Raw genomic sequence first — 14,696 nt, 5'->3', positions numbered from 1 at the left:
GTCAGAACTGGGTAGGAAGTGGGAAGAAACCAGAATAAGAAGGTGGGAGAGGGGAAAGGGTACAGGTTGGAAGGTGATAAGAGAAGCCAGGTGAGGGGGAAAGGTGGGCAGGTAGGGTGAGGGGGGGTATAGGTAGAAAAGGTAAAGGGTTGAAGGAGGAGGAATCTGATAGTAAAGTATAAAGGTTAACATGGTGACTAAAGACATGGAGCTACCGTGTAGGCATAGACAAGGACAGAACAGAAGGACCTGTGGGAAGAAAAGGGCACATTTAGCATACAATGAGTTAGAAACAGAAGTGGCCACACAACAGTGCCGAGTACAATCAGCAAAACAATGCCTATCTGTGGAGCCGGCACTGTGAGAGTTTTTAAAAGGGTTTTATTCAACTGGAAGGTCACCCAGAATATCCCCAAACAACAAAGAGGCATTGGATTATCGGCAGAGTTTATACTGAGACGGGAAGTTGATGCTATTAATAGGCTGAGAAATCTGAGAAAACATTTTGTTGCTGGTTTTCCAGAGTAAAACACTGTGGTGTAACGGTCATCACTCGGACTGCGTTCCTGTGTATAGTCCACAACACACAGACGACTGGACACACACAGGCACAAACCTGGTATCACACAAATACCTGGGAAACCACCAGCACCCACTTTATCAGGTACACCCAGACACCCGCTTGTTATTGCAAATAACTAATCAGTCGATCACGTGGCAGCAACTCGATGCATAAAAGCACGCAGACATGGTCAAGAGGTTCAGTTGTTGTTCAGACCAAACATCAGAATGGGGAAGAAATGTGATCGAAGTAACTTTGGCCATGGAATGATTGTTGGTGCCAGGCAGGGTGGTTTGAGTATCTCAGAAACTGCTCATCTCCTGGGATTTTCATGCACAGCAGTTTTTCACTCCTGTTTACAGAGAATGGTGCAAAAATGCTGAAACAGAAATCCAGAGAGTGGAGGTACTGTGGGTGAAAATACCTTGTTAACGAGAGAGATCAGTTAACAGATTCAAGCTGACAGGAAGGCGACAGTAACTCAAATAACCACACATTACAACAGTGGTATGCAGAAGAGTATCTCTGAATGCACAACACGTCAAACCTTGAAGTGGATGGGCTACAGCAGCAGAAGACAGCAAACATACACTCAGTGGCCATTTTATTGGGTACAGGCGATACCTAATAAACTGTCACTGAGTGTGAATACCTGGGCAAACAGGTGGCATTCCATAGACACCTGGGCATACATTCAGTGCTCAAATGCTCAGGTGTGATGGCTAGGAGAGTACAAGGTATCCAGTTGGTACCCAGGCTGAGTTTAGTACCTCACAGATACTTAGCATAGTCCAAGTACCCCACACAAGCACACTCTTGTTTGTTTCCAAAGATGTCTGGGCAAATATCTGCACCGCACATCCAGGGTGCTCCTGGTTACACTCCCGGTCCTACACCGGTACCGAAAAGGAGCAGAAGATTCGCTCTGGGTCTGGTGGAGTATGATGGAGTTGGAGTGCGGCCAGGAAATTGTCTTTGTTCTCGGTATAGCCATGTCTTTCAGCCTCTCCGGCTGTGAAGTTGTGTTGTTTGCTGCTGCCATTATTTACCGTCTGGTTACTAAATCATGTTTATTATTGCAGGGTAGGGGCCAAAATGTGCTGAGGTCCTGCAAAAGAAAGCAGAATCAGGGTAGCCCCATTGTCCGGGATATCTGGTCCCCTCGGGCTCTTTTGATCTGATAAGGTTCCAGACACAACAATTTCGTTAGTACGGGGCAGGACCTGGCAAAGGTAAACTGGAAGCATCTACTGACAGCTTTCAAAAGAGGAACAGTGAGAAATTGAGGCTAATGTGTTCCTGTGAGGGAGAGAGCCAAGGGAAACAAGTACAGGGCATCCCAGATATGGAGGAAATTTGAAGGTTGGATAGAGAGAAAAGACGCGTATAGCAGGTACTAGTTTAACAATATCTATGATTTTGACAATGTTTGTCTTAATCTTGGTTTATATTGTTACTGATATATATATTTGAACTAATTCTCCTCGATTATATTTATGCTTTTTTTAAAATCAATAACAAGTTTAATAAAGAAAGAAAGAAAGCAGGTAAAGGGAACTAAAGGTAAGAGAGACGCATCAAGAATATAGAAACATGAGAAATTCTGCAGTCCAAAGCAACTCATACAAAATGCTGGAGGAACCCAGCAGATCAGGCTGCGATTTGCCCCGCTAATATGATGAACTGAATACGGAGGCTTTGGGCCTACACCGGTTTGCTCCGGGGATTTGGATCTCAGGACTCAATTTGTTTCAGAATACTGTTGTTGTTGCTTGCTTCAGTTGTTTGCATGATTTGTTTTTTTTTCACTTTCTCTGTGCACATTGGGGGTTGGTCTTTATTTTTCAAAATTGGGTTCTTTCGGGTTCCTTGCTTTGTGACTGCCTGTAAGCAAACAAATCTCAATGTTATATAATTTACACATTTTTTGATAATAAATATACTTTGAATACTTTGAATCTATGGAAAAGTAAACAATCAACGTTTCAGGCCAAGACCCTTGGCAAATTAAGGGTTGATCCTTAAAAAGGAATTAGTAAGGAAAGAGAGGTAATGAAACATCACTGCAGACAGGATTACAGTAAATTCAGAATCAGAATTAGGTTTGTTATCACTGACATATGTTGTGAAATTTGTTCTTTTGTGGCAGCAACACTGTTCAATACATAAAAACATTACTCTAAGTTATGAGCAGTAACTATTCAAGAAAATAGCCGAGATTCCTGTCATTTATTTGGGACACTGTGCTACTTAATTGGGAGAAGAGACTGTTGCCAAATGGTTTCTAACTAGCGTCAGTCGTGAGCACTTGTGTGGCCATTACAAACACAACACTGCTTTGAGCAAAGGGTTTTTAAATAGCATCAGTTGTATTTGTGTTCAAAAAGCAGTGATTTTTTTGTCACTGATAGTTGACAAGAAATAAACAGAAAGTCAATTCAGAACTGTTTTGCTCACTATGGTTTCAAGCATTCAGGCTTGAAGATGCCAGAAACAGTGGGGAGTGAAAATGAAATGACTTCACTCCTTCAACAAGTTAAGAACTACAGTATGAAAAATTTGAAGATATCAACAACTACCTTGAAAGTTACAATGAAAATGAAGGTTTAAAGGACATAATCATCAAACGGATTGTATGAAGGCAGTCCGTTATCTGCAGTAGGTGTCTGCACTGATTTTGTTCATTTACAGTCAATCAAAAGAACATGGCAGCATTCACTGGATGAATTCCTCCATTAATAACTATTATGAACTAATACACAGTTTTATAAAACTGTAATCGTATTGATAATGCTCTAGTTTGTTCTGCATTTCATTTAAATGCATAATTTGTTATTCAGTTAAATGGTAGTGTGGATCGTGTGGATAGTCAGAGGATTTTCCCCAGGGCTGAAATGGCTAGCATGAGAGGGCATATTATTATGGTGCTTGGAAGCAGGTACAGAGGAGATGTCAGGGGTGAGTTTTTTATGCAGAGTGTGGTAAGTGCCTGGAATGGGCCGGCAGCAGCAGTGGAGGTGGATACGATAGGGTCTTTTAACAGACTCCTGGATGGTTACATGGAGCTTAGGAAAATAGAGGGCTATGGGTAAGCCTATGTTGTTCTAAGGTAAGGACATGTTCGGCACAGCTTCGTGGGCCAAAGGGCCTTTATTGTGCTGTAGGTTTTCTATGTTTCTATGTTCTATGTAGTTTGCCTTTTTTATACCTTTTAACTATTTCCATGAAATTATGGCTAATTGGGGCAGCTGCTTAATTGGGCCAAAGTGTACTGGTTCCAGTGTCCCAGATAACTGGAATCCACTGTACGTATGTGTATATATATTGTGCAAAAAGAGAGCAAACTACTGAGGTAGTGTACAGGGGTTCATGCACCATTCAGAAGTCTGATGGTAGAGAGGTCAAAGGTGTAAAATCAGTGTATTGACAAAAAAAAGATTACGATTAAGGCCTTGTAGAGGCAAGAGGGCCAATCTGTGTACGGAGACAAAAGTTATACGTGAGATTGTAAATAAACGATTTCCATCAGCATTCACAAAGGAAATGGACTTTGAAAATGGAGAACTTGGTGAAGGGGAAGGTGAAATAGAGAAGGGGAGTCAGTTCTTTATTTCTTATCAGGTTTAAAGGTAGCTAAATCTGCAGGAGTGGATGAGATGAGGAGGAAATTTCTTCAGACAGAGGGTAGTATGTGAGTGGAGCTACTTTACGCAGAGGGTTGTGGAGGCCAAGTCATTGGGTGTTTCCATATGATGTAACCAGTTTGGATACTCTCTACTGTGCATTTATAAACATTTGTCCACATCCCCTTCCAGCCACTGGCTTTACCTCCGACCCTCCCACGCGGCTCCACCTGTTCTTTTCCCCTCTACTCTTACCTGCCTCTATCATCCATGCTCTCCCAACTCCACCGTCCCTGTCTCACTCCGCCCTCCATCCACACATTATCTCCCTCCCTACCTGTTTCTGCCAGCCTATGCTTCACCCTCTCCCCCTCACCTCTACACTCTCTGCCTACCCTCTACGCTCTCTGTCCTGATAAAGGGTCCTGACCTTCTGCCTCTGTACCTGCTGCCTGAGCTGCTGAGCTCTTCCAACAGTTTGCTTTTTATCTTTAGGTTAAAGCACTGTGGTCTTCTGGGATCGTCTGTTGTGTCCAGTGCTCCTGACGCGGTCTCCTCTACATTTTTGCGAGACCCATCGTAAATTGGGGGGGGGGGCCACTTTGTCGAGCACCTCAGCACCATCCACCGCAAGTGGGTCTTTCTGCACAAGCATTTTAATTCTGATCCCCATTCCTCTTCTGACGTGACGATGCGCGGCCTCCTTTTGTGCCAAGATGAGGCCACCCTCAGAGTGGAGGAGCAGCATCTTATACTCTGTCTGGGTGGCCTCCAACCTGATGGTATGAATATCGATTTCTCCTTCCCGTGAATAAAAACTCTCCCCCACCCTCCATTCTGCACTCTGACCTATTACTTTCTTCTCACCTGCCTATTACATCCCCCCTTGGTCCCTTCCGCCTCCCTTTTCTCCTATTGTCCACTCTCCTCTCCAGGGTGGGTTAGTAAGTTTGTGGATGATACCGAGATTGGTGGAGTTGTGGATAATGGGGAAGGCTGGCCAAGAATACAGCACAATATAGATCAGTTGCAGATAAAGGCAGAGAAATGGCAGATAGAGTTTAGTCCAGATAAATACGAGGTGTTGAACTTCGATAGGGCAAATGCAAGGAGACAATACACTGTTAAGGGCAAGATCCTTAATAGTGTGGCTGAGCAGAGAGATCATGGCATCCAAGTTCATAGCTTCTTGAAAGCGGCTACATAGTTCAATGGGGTGGTTCAGAAGGCTTATAGAATGCCAACTTTTATTAGTCGAGTCATTGAATTCAAAAGTCAAGAGGTTATTTGCAACTTTTTGAAACTGGTCAGGCCACACCTGGCATATTGCATACAGTTCTGGTCACCCAACTATAGGAAGGATGTTAAGGCTTTGTGAGGGTGCAGAAGAGGTTTACCAGGATGCTGCCTGGTTTAGCAGTCATGTGCTATCACGAGAGGCTGGACAAAGTTTGGTTGTTTTCTCTGGAGTGTCGGAGGCTGAGGGGAGATCTGAGAGAGGTTTATAGGATTATGAGAGGCACAGTTAGAGTAGACAGGGAGTATCTGTTTCCCAGGGTTGAAGTGTCTTAATACCGGACAGCATGCATTGAAGGTGAGAGGGGGGTGGGTTCAAGGGGTATGTGAGGGGTAAATTTTTTACTCAGAGAGAGGTGGATGACTGGAATGCTCTGCCTGGTAAAGTGAAAGAGGTAAACACATTGGAGGCTTTTAAGAGACATTTAGATAGGCACATGGATGTGAGGAAGATGGAGGGATAGGGGCATGACGTAGGTAGGAGGGACTAGTGTTCGGGTGCCCTTTAGCTGGTTCAGCACAATATTGAGGGCTGAAGGGCCTGTTCCTAAGCTGTACTCTTCGACGTTCTAATCTGCTTGCTGACAGGAGCTAGAGGATGATACTAAACTTCTGTCTTTGTGATTGTGGCCAGCGATTTTCCCACAGGCAACAGTGCTGGACCCTGGCTGTCTGTAACATACATGAATGATTTGTATTTGGATATGGGAGGCTTGATCAGAAAAAATATTAGGCGTTGTGAAGTTGCTGACAGTACGAAGCATGGTCTTAAGCTGCAGGGTGACACCGACGTGTCACATGAATCAGTAAACCAGACTGAGAAATAGCAGATCAGTAGTCCGATAAAGGTGAGGTTTAAATGTTAGATGATGCATTTTGGAAGTACCGAGCAGGTTAGAATATACACCATAAATGATAAGATTCTCAGAAGTTTTGAGGAACAGAAGAACCTTGGTATACACGTCCAAAAATCATTGAAGATGGCAGCACAGGCAACCCACGCATCCTCTTCAAAATTTCCATGTTCAGGGCGACACGGTCGCGTGGCGGTTCGTGTACTGCTGTTGTAACGCTGGCAGTCCGGCTCCATTCCTGCCACTGCCCGCAAGGAGCTTGTGCGCTCGGTCCATGACCGCGTGGGTTTCCTCTGGGTGCTCCGGTTTCCTCCCGCAGTCTAAAGACGTATGGGTTGGTCGGTATGGTACATATGGGTTGGTCGGTATGGTACATACGGGTTGGTCGGTATGGTACATACGGGTTGGTCGGTATGGTACATATGGGTTGGTCAGTTGTGGGCGTTCTATGTTGGCACTGTAACTGCCCCCAGCACTTCCTTGGGCTGTGTGGGCCACTGACGCAAACGGTGTTTCGATGTTTATGTGACAATCTGACAAGTGACAAGTGATCATGTGACAAACAACGCTAAATTTATTTTTGTTTATCGAGATACAGTGTGGGATAGGTCCTTCCGGCCCTTCATGTCACACTGCCCAGCAAACCCCCATACCCCCCCTCCCTAGTTGTTAACCCTAACCTAATTACAGGACAATTTACAAAGTCCAATTAGCCTACTAACCACTATGTCTTTGGACTGTGGGAGGAAACCCACGTGGTCAACATCCAAACTCCTCACAGTCAGCGGCAGGAATTGAAGCCAGGTCACCAGTATTATGCTACCTGGCCACCCTTTTGGTCCTTGGCCTCTTCTTTGTCACAATGAGGCCACCTTCAGGGTGGAGGAGTAACACCCTATACTCCATCTGGGTAGCCTCCAGCCTGATGGCATGAATATCAATTTCCCTTTCTGATATAAAAATTCCCTCCCCCTCCCCTCTTCTTTTATTCCCCACTCTGACATTTTATCCCTTCTCACCTGCCGATCACCTCCCCCTGGGTCCCTTCCTCCTTCCCTTTCTCCCATGGCCCACTCTCCTCTCCTATCAGATTCCTTCCTCTCCAGGCCCTGACCTTTCCCACCTGCCTGGTTACCTTTGCAAAAATCTCTTCAAAATGGCGGATGGTAAACTGGCCTTTATTAGTCGGCACAGTAACCTCCTTTCTCTATGAGGGCAACTAGAACTGCACACAATACTCCAGGTGTAGCCCACCTCTATAAAGCCATTCATGACATCCCAGCTCTTATTCTTTGCCAAGGCCAATGAAGGAAAACTACCCAAATGTCCTCTTCAAAATTTACATCCTCACAGAAGATAGCTAATAAAGAGGCATGCAAGACCAGACGCCTAGAAAGCCTGTACGCAGCGCCGTGATAGACCAGGTTCATTACCTCTGGATGTGGTTGCTCACTGTCTGGCCACAGACACACTTGATAGCATTAATCTGATCAGGAAGGAGCTTAATTTCTGCTGACAGCAGCTGATCAGGAATGCAGTGTCTCACTGTTTCACGTTTAGTGCAGACGGTTCAAGTGGAGGTAAGAGTGCCCTTATCTCTCAGACTCAAACAACTTGGGACGATAAAAACTGCACGAAAAGTTTTGCAAAGCCTACGGTAAAACCTTGGCCAAGTCCGATTGAAAGCATAACGATGTTTTTATTTCACTATTTTGGATAGCAGTCTGCATAGTGTGGGGCCCTAAGTGTGACTGGGATCTGAGTACGGTGAAACCTCACTAGGAGCAACTTTCTACTCTTGTCAAGGCCCTAGTTTCAAAGGAATTGGCCTTCTGCATGCTGTTTCACTCTGTGAGTTCCTGTAGGCCAGGACAGGAGGGAGTTTGGGTATCCTGTTGTGGGCATGATGGGCCAAGGACCTACTCCTGTGCTGTACAATGTGTAAAACTGATGATTATCCAATCACCCTAAAGTAAAGCATAAATTCCTCTGGTTCCACTGTAGATGGGGGCACTATCTCTGCTAATGAGGAATATGAAGAAACCTCTCTCAATGCAGCTAAGTTTCCAGCTACTGGTAATCAATTCTCTCATGTGGAGAGGCTCTTCGTGGCTTTTCAAGTTTTGTTTGTTTAAACAGAAATCACAGCCCGCAGGTGCTGGTGAAGTTTTTCTTTTGATGCACCAGACACTTTGCAAACTGGCAAAGTTCATACCTGCAGGGTTTAATTGCCTCATTATAGACGGGAAATGGACTGTGCAACATGGTCATATGAGAATGCCTGTCTCCTTGAGCATGCCAGCGTGATGCAGGCTGTAGATAACATCGGTGGAACTGTTCCCACTGTATGGAGGGATACGACCTGGGTGTTTCTGCGAAAGTAGGAGTTAAAGTATATGTGTTTGATGTGAATTCTTATCACTGTTGCGGTCACACGCTTTACGCTCTCCTGGATTGTTAGATCCACTTGGGTGGCTACCTGTGTGTCTGGGGCTGTCTGTGTTGCTGCCTTGTAGTTGCTGCTGGGAGCTTTTGCTTTAATGATCTGTAAGATTAGGGGTCTGTACTGGCTTTCAGGATGCTTTCACGAACTGTCCCGGTTTCCGCTTTGTCTTTGGCTTTTGCTATCGATGCCATCTTGGTTTTGCAACAGTCACAAGCCATCCCGACAAAATAAAGAGCTGAAAATAGCCATGGGTTCACGACAGAGTAACAGGCCCTATGGCGCACGATATCCGTGCCGGCCACTAAATAATCGTTTGGAATAGTGCCGTTTTCCAGCATTTGGCCCATAGCCGCCTGTGACTCGATCATTCACCTTCATCCCAAAACTTGCTGAACGTTTTGAGAGTGGTTCCCTCTACTGTTCCCTCAGGCAGTATTCTGGACTCTGACCTCCCTCTGGATATATAAAAAAAATCAGATCACCTCTAGATCTGGCTCCCAACACCCTATCCGTCTGTGTTCTCATTCCCGACATGAGCACACGAGGCCGAGAGTCAATTTCACACTGGTGACTTCACCTTCCTGTATCCATGGGTGGATTTAAGCCAGCATCTCAACAGATCAAAAAAGCTGGAACTTTTTATGAGGTCATGCATGGAAATTGGAAATCTTCTGCCTACTGCTACTGCCCAGCCCCCTAAAGGCCTTAACCTAGTGTTCATTATCACTTCTGACTACCTTGGTTCACCAGTGGAGCACAGGACAGTATTGGCCACACATTCATGCTCATGAAAGGGATGCTACCTATAACTTTTTCCAAAAAGGAAACAAATATGATAATAAAAAGTGAACAGATACCCTTTTATTCCTGATGTCTGAGCGTCTGCCATGCTGGTCTTAGCACTGACCACTAGGGCGGCACTATTCCGCCCTCTTCCTGTACCGCAATTGTCTGGACCCAAAGTCACGAGAGCACTTTTCTCTGGAGAGAAGCAAGATCCTGAAAGGGTTAAAAGAATGGGAAACATTTTGAAAGGATGGTTTTACATGACTTGTTGTGTGTTCTATTTGCATCACTTGAACAGCACACTGCCAAAATCACCAGCTGGATCTTGTCTCTGGTAAAATGGTGCAGACTCTGTTTTCATTGCTGGAGTCTACAATATTTCATTCAAAGCTTTTTAACTCAATACTGTTGCAGTCATACTTACGCTAAGTAAACAATAGCTGGAATAGCAGCCGTGACGGCAACCTAAACAGACAAGTTTCAACTTATCCTGACAATATCAAACTGGATGCCTTCGAACTCATGATGCAGTCATGGGGCTACTAACGTTCACGTCAGTTGTTTGCTTTCCAAAAATTCCTCCTAATCAGTTTGCGCCATTTCCAGAGAAGAACCAGAGATCTTAGACATTGAGGAGCTAAAGATGGTGCCAGAGGGAGACTTCTTTCAGTTCATCTGTGAAACAGTTTACATTTTCTTTCTTCTCTTTAATGTCTCTTCTTTCCATTTCAAAGTGGCTGGGGTCCTGTTGGAGTCCGTGATCTACAGCTGCCCTCAAACTGCAGTTCTTCATGGCAGTGGGTTCCTGCTCTTGGAGGTCGATGTTGGAATTGGATTCTTCGCCGGTGTCATCGACTGAAGTGTCACGGGGGATTGAAACGTCGAGACAGCAGTGTATGCCGCTGTTGAAGTTAAGCAGCATTGTAAAATCAAAACAGCAAGCTTTTGATCTCCCCTCTTGCTGTGGCAGGAATGATACCTCTCTCTCCTTTGTAAGTGAAAGAGAGAGCTTAGAGATGTCAAAGTGTTCGAAAGTACAGTGTTTTTTGATGGACTCTCGATCATGGTCTCTTTGGGGGATTTGCTGTTGCTTGCATGGTGAGGGTGGGAGTGCTGATGCTTTTGCTGAAGGAGGTGGGGTAGGGGGAGAGGGAAGGTAGTTGCTTTTACTGCAGCCTGTGCGTGGGAGGGGTAGGGGGCTTTGGGAATGCTAAAATTTCTCTGTCATTCATTCTTTGGGGGTCTTCTTCTGTTAAGTGGAATTTCAGATTGTATATTGTATACATTCTCTGACATTAAATGGAAACACCGAACCAATGACTCATTGTGTAAAACATCAGCAAGTCCCTGCTGTCTGGTAATTGTGGGCAAGCAAATGTTTCAATGGTTCAATTTAATATCAGAGAATATATGCAGTATACAACCTGAAATTCTTACTCTTCACAGACACATCCATGAAGCAAAAACCCCAAAGAATGAATGATAGTAACTTCAGAACCCCAAAGCCCCCCCCTTCTCCTCTTATGTACTATTTAGTTACCGCCTGTTACATCACTGGTGTTACGGGCAGAAATGAAGGTCGTTTATCTCTGTTTGTTCTTCGCCATGTTCTGTATCGTGCCCCAAGTGTGGTTCAGGGTACTCATCTCTGCCTCTATGGTACGGCGCCGAGTTGTCTTTGGGCTTCTGAATTTCCTCTGCCCTTTAGGGTTGCATGAAGTGCCATCTTGATGAAGGAGTTGGCCCCTCTTCTCATCAGGTGCCCAGTCCATCTTCAACACTTCCTCGTGATGATTGCGGCCGTATCTTCTTGGTGACACTGATGGACGGAGATCTTTCTTGGCAAAAAAATACAGAGGAACTTATGGAGGCTCATGGTGTGGAATGACGACAGCTTGGCAAGGTGCCAGCATTCTGACCCTACAAGAGTGGGGACAGGCAGCAGTGGAAGCAACACTCCTCCCCTGCCCACACTTGCACCGGCAAGAGCACTGACTCCCACCCCCAGCAGCAAGCAATAGCAAAAGCCATAAGACCGTAAGACAAAGGAGCAGAAGTTGGCCATTCGGCCCATCAAGTCTGATTCCATCATGAGCTGATCCATTCTCCCATTCAGTCCCACTCCCCCGCCTTCTCACCATAACCTTTGATGCCCTGGCTACTCAGATACCTATCAATCTCTGCCTTAAATACACCCAATATCTTGGCCTCCACTGCTGCCCATGGCAACAAATTCCATAGATTCACAACCCTCTGACTAAAAAAATTTCTTCGCATTTCTGTTCTGAATGGGCGCCCTTCAATCCTTAAGTCATGCCCTCTCGTACTAGACTCCCCCATCATGGGAAACAACTTTGCCACATCCACTCTGTCCATGCCTTTCAACAATCGAAATGTTTCTATGAGGTCTCCCCTCCTTCTTCTAAACTCCAAGGAATACAGTCCAAGAGCGAACAAACATTCCTCATATGTTCCTCATAAGCCCTCAAAGAGACCTTGGTCTGGGGTCCATCAAAAACTACAGTCCATTTCCCAGCATTCCCGTGTCTCAGATAGGCTTTCTCTCTCCCTCTCTCTCTCTCACTCCCCATCGAGGGAAAGAGAGGTCACTCTCCTACAACAGTGAGGGTGGAGACCAGCAACTCCTGGTTCTGACATTACAGTCATCTGTGCTGGTTCTCCAAGCCCCACGATTCAGGGACTGATGGGCTCTCACCATCCATCAAGACAGAGAGAGAGAGAGAGAGAGGAGAGCAGAAGTTGCTTGAGTATTGGGGCCTGCTGTCCTGACGTTTCAGTCTCCAGCGACGCTTCAGTTGGTGACATTGACGAGGAACCAGGTCGTCTACGGGGCGACTCCCCGAAGGCGCAAGTCTTCCAGGCTGCTCCTGGAGATCGCAAAGTGCCAGGCCGCAGTGTATGGCTTAGAGTCCAGAACAGTGAAATAATTCTGCCCAGATTGGAATGGCTGAAAGACCCACCACATTCTGCGTTGGCATTCTCAGCTCTTTCCAGATCCACATGTAGGTTAGGGATCCTGCTTTCTTCATGAGGCACAGGTTCACATACAGAGTAAAGATCACTCTGATATATCCCATCAGTGGGTCCCAAGTCCACATGACCAGAACCTGGATACAGAGTAAAGCTGCCTATACAACTGTCTCGTAAATCAGACACAGGTAGGGTTAGGAGAGTTAGATACAAGGTATCTTAATTGTCCCATTAAACATTCTTACAATAGAGTGGAAAACTTTCAAAGTTCAAAATTCAAAGTAAATTTATTATCAAAGTACAAATATGTCACCATATACAACCCTGACATTCATTTTCTTACAGGCATACTCAATAAATCCAATATGCCACAATAGAGTCAATGAAAGACTGCACGAACTGGGGGGACAACTGGCGTGCAAAATGTGAAAGTACATAAAGAAAGTATAAATACATACATACATAATTATTGAGAAGAAGAGATGAGGAGTTCTTGAAAGTGAGTCCATAGATTATGGGAACAGTTCTGTGATGGGACAAGTGAAGTTATCTCCTTTGATCCAAGATTCTGGTGGGTCGAGTGGTAGTAACTGTTCCTGAACCAGGTGGTGTGAGTCCTGAGGCTCCTGTACCTTCTTCCTGATGGCAGCAGTGAGAAGAGAGCATGACCTGGGTGGTGGGGGTCCCTGATGAGGGACGCTGCTTTCCTGGAACAATGCTCCATGTAGATGTGCTCAATGGTGGGAGGACTTTACTGGGTGATAATCTGGACCATATCCGTTACTTTTTGAAGGGTTTTCCATTCCAGGGTATTGATGCTTCCACACCAGTTTGTGATGTGTCCAGTCAATATACTGTCCATCACACATCTGTAGAAGTTTGTCAAAAATTTAGATGTCACGCCAAATCTTTGCAAATGTCTAAGGAATTGAGGTGCTGCCGTGCTTTCTTTGTAATTGCAGTTACAAGCTGGGCCCAGGACACGTCCTATGAAATGATAACACCGAGGAATTTAAAGTTGCTGACCCTCTCCAACTCTGATCCTCCAATGAGAACTGGCTCACGGACCTCTGCTTTCCTCCTCCTGAACTCTTTCATCTTGCTGACATTGAGTGAGGGATTGTTATTGTGGCACCACTCAGCCAGATTTTCAATTTTCAATCGATATGCTGATTTGTCACCACCTTTGATCTGCCCTACCACAGTGGCAAACTTAAATCTGGCATTGGAGCTGTGCTTAGCCTCACAGTGATAAGTGTAAAGCGAGTAGAGCAGGGGGCTAAGCACACAGCCTTGTGGTTCCCCTGTGCTGATGGAGATTGTGGAGGAGGTGTCATTGCCAAACCGAAATGACTGGGGTCCGCAAATGAGGAGATCGAGGATCCAAACGCACAATTGCTTTCTCTTTACAGCCTGAGAAACACAGCCAGGGTAGAGCTGGCTACAGGGTTAAACTCCATTTCCATTCAGACACTCCCAGGGATGGTACAGTGTGGGTTAATTGTACAGTCCCCTCGACACTTTCCCAGAAGACATACTGAAGACAAACACTGTAGGTGTCAAGTGCAGAGTAACAATCCGTCTTCATTAACCCACTAAACAGATACAGTGCAGGGTCAGATAAAAACTCCCTACAGACTATAGGATCTTGGAGCAGAATTAGGCCATTCACCCCATCTGGCCTGCTCTGCCATTCCATCATGGCTGACTTATTATTCCTCTCAAACCCCATTCTCCTGCCTTCTCCATGTAATCTTTAACGTCCTTACTAATCAAGAACCTGTCAACCCCCCTGCTCTAAATATACCCAATGAGTTGGCCTCTGCAGTCATCTGTGCCAATGAATTCCACAGGTTCCCTACCCTCTGGCTAAAGATCACCACCTCTGGCTTCAGTCTTTGCCATTAAACACGCCAAGACAGGCACACCATGGGTTAAAGAAAGAGTAAAGCATTCTCTCTAATGTATTGTTATTCATTTACAGGATGTGGACATGTGGTATTTATTGCCCATCTCTAATTGACTACATTATTGGACTGTGTGTTGAGTCATACTGCTTTCCCCACTCAGGAGTACATGCCATATCTAACTTTTTTAGTTGGAGAACATTCGTGACCAAGAAGAGTCTTTACAACAAA

General features: G+C 45.3%; 1 long non-coding RNA gene across 1 annotated transcript in view; it reads right to left on the bottom strand.

Moving 5' to 3' along the window:
* Positions 1-263: 263 nt before the first annotated feature.
* The window catches only part of LOC134339457 (uncharacterized), a 73,747-nt gene continuing 59,314 nt past the window's right edge, over positions 264-14,696 (bottom strand). The window contains exon 3 of the long non-coding RNA XR_010016404.1: positions 264-2,446. This is a non-coding gene — a long non-coding RNA (uncharacterized LOC134339457). The remainder of the gene's footprint in view (positions 2,447-14,696) is intronic.

The sequence above is a fragment of the Mobula hypostoma genome, chromosome 29 (assembly GCF_963921235.1).
Source record: "Mobula hypostoma chromosome 29, sMobHyp1.1, whole genome shotgun sequence".
Classification (NCBI taxonomy): domain Eukaryota; kingdom Metazoa; phylum Chordata; class Chondrichthyes; order Myliobatiformes; family Myliobatidae; genus Mobula; species Mobula hypostoma.
Note: the sequence above shows the minus strand (reverse complement) of the source record. Positions and strands in the feature narration are given on the sequence as shown.